The sequence below is a fragment of the Bidens hawaiensis genome, unplaced genomic scaffold (assembly GCF_021521415.1).
Source record: "Bidens hawaiensis isolate Kalapana, Puna unplaced genomic scaffold, B.hawaiensis_p1.1 tig00033893_1, whole genome shotgun sequence".
Taxonomy (NCBI): Eukaryota; Viridiplantae; Streptophyta; class Magnoliopsida; order Asterales; family Asteraceae; genus Bidens; species Bidens hawaiensis.
The window spans coordinates 129029-135991 of record NW_027495847.1 but is presented as its reverse complement, the minus strand read 5'-3'; the positions used below and the strand labels follow the sequence as shown (position 1 = coordinate 135991).

At 32.5% G+C, this 6963-nt stretch overlaps 2 non-coding genes across 2 annotated transcripts; one reads left to right on the top strand and one right to left on the bottom strand.

Moving 5' to 3' along the window:
* The first annotated feature begins 6403 nt into the window (after positions 1 to 6403).
* On the top strand, positions 6404 to 6477 carry TRNAM-CAU (transfer RNA methionine (anticodon CAU)). Its single transcript has one exon. It is a non-coding gene; the product is annotated as a tRNA-Met (tRNA).
* A 179-nt stretch (positions 6478 to 6656) lies between these two features.
* On the bottom strand, positions 6657 to 6727 carry TRNAG-GCC (transfer RNA glycine (anticodon GCC)). Its single transcript has one exon. It is a non-coding gene; the product is annotated as a tRNA-Gly (tRNA).
* Positions 6728 to 6963: the final 236 nt, after the last annotated feature.

Below are 6963 nucleotides of genomic sequence, written 5' to 3'. Positions count from 1 at the left end.
TATGTATAATTTTATATACATCACTTATTATATTATATATATACTATATTCCAAATATATTATGTGTCGAAACTTGTTTATGTTAATTATTTGAGATATTTATCTTTATGATAACCATCTTTGTAATCAATTAGTTATATTTTGTCAAAACCTGAGCTGGGTATACCCGACGGGTATTTTATCAAAACCTGATAGAAAACCCGAAACCCGATGGGAAACCCCGAAACCCGACGGGTAATTACCTGATTAAAACCCGACGGGTTTGGGATGAACATTAATAACCGGGTATGGATTTGGGAATACCTAAACCCGACCCATTGCCATCCCTACTTGACTTATTATTTTATTTATATTTTTTGTTATTTTCAAACTTTTTTTTATTATTTTAGATTGAGGGAGGAGAATAGAGAATTTCAATTCCATCATCAAATTTATGAACCAAAACAAATGATGAGATTTTCAAAGAATCCTTTCTAATTCTAAATCAAATTCCAATTCAAATTTTCTTAGAAAATTTCCGTAAACCAAACGGCCCCAAAGGATATTTTTGTCATACACTTTCTTAACTAGTTAGTTATAAACAGAAGTTTCATGTGTGTCGTGTTTAGTTGTTAATGCTCACAACAAATAGGTGATTTCATGATTAGAGCTGCATGTTGATTTTTAAGGTTGTTTGGAGCAAGTTTTAACTTAAAAGATATTGATGCGCTTCCTTTGAGTCTAACCCGATTTGGTCCCGGATCAAACTAAAAACTTTTCTATATTTAATTGACAGAACATATGAAATCGAAACTTAGTGATCCTAAGGAAAAATTGCTATGTCCATTTTGTAGGGATTAAAATCATATATATGTGTGTCATTTTTATCTGTTCAAATAAAACACAAAACAAAAAAAGCTACCTAAAACAAATAATGGTTCGCACATTCAACTGAAAATTAACAAATAATGTAATTTTATTTCACAACCTACCACGAATTTATTGGCTTTTTATGTTTCTTCACTCCAATTATTTTCCTATTTAAAGCTACTTTTATGTATATTTGATGTGTAATAAGTTACAATAAATGATTGTTTAATGACATCTAGTTGGCATGTGTTGATAAATGTTTCATATTTAATTTACACACTCTAAACCTACCTTAGTTACTTCTTGTGGGCTTCAAAATGTCTTGAAGGGGCTTTTACCGTCCTCAATACCGTGCCAGGGCTTTATAGGAGGGGTGGTATGGAGATGGGCTTCAAAATTTTACTAGGACGTTAACAAAGATAGATGTGGAGCCATGATGCATGTTTTCCACAATCTCACGCACACATTATATATGTATATAAGATGGGGTAGGGGTGTTCAAAACCAGATATCCGAAGTTTTGGATACCCGGACCTTTTGGATAGTGAATTTAACTATACGAATTCGAATCTGAAATTTCGGATATCCGATCGAATAGTGAGTCGGATATTCGAAAGAAAATTTGGAGGAAAAAAAACTGGAAAAAAGAACAAACACCTGTTTTATAATTCATCTTACAAGTCACAACATCAAGGTTTCTCAATCCAACAATCTAAACACAAAATTTTCAAAATACAAATAAAAAAGCATATAACAAGGTGGAGCCGTGATGGATTCGGTGTAGACTGAAGAGTGAGCGACGTCAGCGGGGTGATGACTGGTGACAGGTAGTGCCGGAGGCGGTGACTGGTGGAGCCGTGAAGGTGGAGCAGTGGTGGACGAAGGTGGTGAACTGATTGGAGACCAAAGTCTCGAGGGAGTTGGGGAAGAAAGGAACGGGCGTGAAAGTGTGAAACTAGTATTTCATGTTTAGAAACTAAGTTAGGGTTACATATGATAAGGTATATTAAAATTTTAAAAAATATTGCATTTAATATTTTGGATATCTGAACTATCCGAAAAACTCTATAAATGTTATCCGAATCCGAATTTTCGGATATCGGAGTTTCAGAAATTTCAGATAGCTTGGATACAGATTATCGAATAATTCGAATACGGATTCGGATTCGGATTCGGATTCGGATTTGAATACTTTTGAACACCCTAGTGGTGGGGTGGGGTGGGGGGTATAGGGTACATTCGTCGTATTTCCTCACTTTCACGATGTGGCATGTTTTACCCTGCAAACATGAATGGGACCGTGGCTAGGAGTGTGATTATGGCAACAGGCATGGAACGAAGTAAGAGTCAACCATTAAGACTGTGACTAAAAACAATTCCTCATTTTTATTTTTCTATTATTATATTTTATTTAACACCTACTCACCGAATATTCTTTCCAATGAAAGCGTAAGGATACATATCCTACACATGCGGCGTCTACGTGACGTCTACATAGTATTGCTCACACTCATGACTCAACTCACCCATGCTCTTATAAATATACACCATCAATGTTCGAACTTTCAACCTCAAAGTAAGGATATCATTTTACACACAATGACACCATTAGCGTAAAAGCTTTTAAGTCTCACTCTTTTTAAGGTGAGTTCCTATACTTAGGTAATCCATTATGGCATATGTGAAAGGTTTAATTTGAAAACGTGAGGGTGGTTTACGATGAAGCTAAATGATTATCTATTATATTAATTAAAAATTAAAAAAAATATATAAAATAAATATTATCGCCCCCTCACCCTTGTGAAGCTGTCCACTCCACCACCCTCACGCCAGCTTCACGCCCCTAATGTTGATGTGGCAGTGACACTCCCTTGACGCCCATTCACCAATCACTATTTTCACAACAAGACTTTGGATTCGGATGTAATTAAATAGAACATTCGCTACATCTATCTCTTCTAATAAAAGACTACCTACTTTTGCCACTTGTCAATCTCATAGCCCTCCTCACCTTTTTTTTCATTTATTTCAATATATAACCCTTATCTTTTAAGCTATTTCAATATATGAGATTCAAGTTTGTTTTTATTACATGTAAATCTTTATCGATTCATTCATTAACATTAATGATGAAATAAGAAAATAAGGAAATATTAAAATTGACGTTGCAGGTTTGTTATAATAAAATTTTAAAGTCACAAGTAAAATTAAAGCAAATAAAAAGTGCATCGTTATCGAATAATTTGGATTTGTATGGTAAACTACAAATTGTCTTTTTAAACTCGGATTCGAGCAACAATATGTAATTTGAACTCAGGAAAATGCGTATTTTCTTTATTTTCTCTAAACGTTTTGTATATATTACAAACATGGAGAATACCCATTATATATATCTTGGTGTTTAGCATTAAATTATTGAAGTTGAATATGATAATTATAATCTATATGTATACCGATTTACTATATGGTATGTCATTTATTTATATGATTTTTTTGCTTAGTATAAAGGGTTTTTGCAATAAGAAAATCAATATTTAGTTTTCAATATTTTCTTCTATAACTCAGACCAAAATGCTTAAGAAACATATATATTCACATTAATATAAAAAAATAGTTAATCCGGTTAAAAGTCATTTACCATGCTTCCAACAAATCCGAAATCTTTCTTTTTTGTCTATAAGTTGTTAAAATATAGATATCGATTAATTAAATATTCCAACAACTCCCATAATGTTAACTAATAACACGGGATTAGTATTTAAAATTTAAACATTTCTTATCCAATACTTTCAACTATTATAAATAAGAATTACTACATTCATTTTATGTAACTTTAAATATTATAATATCCTTCTAACTCAGAATAATCATTTTTATTTGAACATGACTTTATGGTTAGTATTTCTTTGTCATTTTTCACTAACATGAAAATGAAAATAAATCATTTTGTTATATTTTAATTAATGAATATGTTGCTTGATTATACAATTGTTAATTGTATAATATAAATCAAGTAAAAATTTGTCATACAAAGAATATTAATGACACCAAATTTATCATGATAAATCAATTTCAAATTATAAAGTTTATAACGATGACTATATCATCAAAGTTCAGGTAATCTGGTTTTTTTTGGATAATCATGTTTTTGAATAAACATGAGTAGATGATCTCAAATGATATTATATTAATTGATTTAAATGTATGATATTTTATGTGTATGAATATTTTTTTTATAGTTTCATGGATATTTTATCATTTATCTAGGGTTGACATGCACTTGAAGAATCTTATTTGTCACACTCACAACTATACGTGCCTATATCAAGACTTATAAGCATACTTATATGTTCCCTTATCAAGAGTTACAAGTAGACATGAACTAAAGATTTTGATATGTGATAAACAATGTGTACCAACCAATACAATCACAAATGTAGTGTGCAATGGAGGTTTTACTTATTTGTAACATATTTGTGTAATCTTAGTTATGTAATTTTTGTAATTTTAATGCAAATTGTAACCATATAAAATATATGATAATTTTGTTAATTATAATTCACTTAATGGTTAGAGTATAAAACTTGTAACAATTACCCGTGTAATACACGGACGTCAAACTAGTTATTATAATAAATGTAAAAGGTTAATAACTATCTTGTTTAAATTCAAAACTTAATCTCACTTATAACTATTTGGTTGGTTGAATGTACTTTTTTGTAATTATTCTAGGACATGATTATGGTTTTGATGTTTACAATATTATTTGGATATCTTGAGTATAAAGCTTATTATAGTGTCACTACCCATGATTAATTAAATGATTGGTGCCTCCAAATTTGGATATAATCAACATTCTTTTTTACGTATTTTTTTAGGAATTATGAATATTTATTTTGAAAGGTATATACGTGAGACAAAATCTACTAAATGAATCTTAATCTATTTATTTTAAATTCCCTATATAACCTATAACCATAACGTGGTCTCGTTTTATAATACCTCGGGAGCTAATGAAACTATTTTAGTAAAATTGAACTGTCTCAATTCTAGGGCAATCGCACCAAAAACTCGATTTCCTTTTGGATTTCCTTCTTGATCAATCACAACTGCAGCATTGTCATCATATCGTATTATCATACCGTTGTCACGTTTAAGTTCTTTACAAGTACATACAATTACAGCTCTGACCACTTCTGATCTTTCTAAAGGCATGTTTGGAACTGCGTCTTTGATCACAACAACAATAACGCCACCAATATGAGCATATCGACGATTGATAGCTCCTATGATTCGAATACACATCAATTCTTGAGCCCCGCTGCTATCTGCTACATTCAAATGGGTCTAACGATGGGGAGCCCCTAGTAGTTTACCGGACAAATTGAGTTGTCGTAACGAGACCTTTCATAGTGGAAGATCAGAATTTCTTCATCACGAGACTGATCGGATCAGACACCCGAGAGACCTCCACAATTGAGTAAGTAAGAGGACAACAAGCAAAGAGTTATGCTTTCATTTCTTTGTTGAGATTGAAATAAAGTTCTTTAAAAAGGGGGTAGGTATAATGAACGCAGGCCAAAGTCAAGAAAAGGACTTCCTTACTTTTAGTCTTAATTACTAGTAGTTTGAAGCGAAACTCTTCACAACTTATTAATGGATATAATCCTTTTGGTATGAATAGTTTATCAGTCTGGGCATGGATGTTTTTATTTGGACATCTTGTTTGGGCTACTGGATTTATGTTTTTAATTTCCTAGCGTGGATATTGGCAGGAATTGATTGAAACTTTAGCATGGGCTCATGAATGCACACCTTTGGCAAATTTGATTCGTTGGAGAGATAAACCGGTGGCACTTTCCATTGTACAAGCAAGATTGGTGGGATTAGCCCACTTTTCTGTAGGTTATATATTTACTTATGCAGCTTTCTTGATTGCCTCTACATCAGGGAAATTTGGTTAATTTTTTTAATTGAATGTTTTGTATCCGCGACAATCTCATTTCTTTCGATGAAGAAGAGATCCACCTTTTTATCTTATATTTCTACATCTAGGATCCGACTTGTATCATGGATACTAATAGGAACTTAATGAGTATGGCAAAAAAAAGTTTGATTCAGAGGAAAAAGAAGAGGCAAAAATTGGAACAGAAATATCATTTGATTCGTCGATCCTCAAAAAAAGAAATAAGAAAAGTTCGATCGTTGAGTGAGAAATGGGAAATTTATGGAAAGTTACAATCCCCACCGCGGAATAGTGCACCTACACGGCTTCATCGACGTTGTTTTTCAACTGGAAGGCCAAGAGCTAACTACCGAGACTTTGGACTATCCGGACACATACTTCGTGAAATGGTTCATGCATGTTTGTTGCCATGGGAGACAAGATCGAGTTGGTAAGGATTAAAATCTATCTTTATTTCATTTCTATGATCGATGATCATAGACGGCCTATTTACCATTCTGTATAAATAGGCTATTCTATTTGTACAAATATGGTAGAGGGGCGCATTCAATCCTTGCTTGTATATTTGTTTTCAGTTCTTCTTTTCGGCGCGGGGTAGAGCAGTTTGGTAGCTCGCAAGGCTCATAACCTTGAGGTCACAGGTTCAAATCATGTCTCCGCAATACTTTTTGTCAAAAAATGGTATTTTTTACTCTGGTAACTTTAACACTTTTTCTTTTGGGGTAGAAGGCAAATAGGGGAAGGACAGAATCAATACACTATGACGACTAACTATACCAACTCTTTTATCATTTTCATTTCTAATTTTAGATATGAATATGAAATAAATGACTTCATTTTTGGCGGATAGCGGGAATCGAACCCGCGTCTTCTCCTTGGCAAAGAGAAATTTTACCATTCGACTATATCCGCTTTTTGTTTCGTTCTTGATACACAATATGTCCACACATATATGATATATATGTCTGGAGCATATTTGTGCAGTGCTGGGCCGAATATATAATATTTTATAAAAAAACAAGCCAACTATTTATAACTTTTACTGTAAAATAACTCGTTATATATAGTGTTTTGTGTGTATCTATATATTCTAATAAAAGCCTGTCATTTTTGCCACTTGTCAATCTCATAGCCCTCCTCACCTTTTT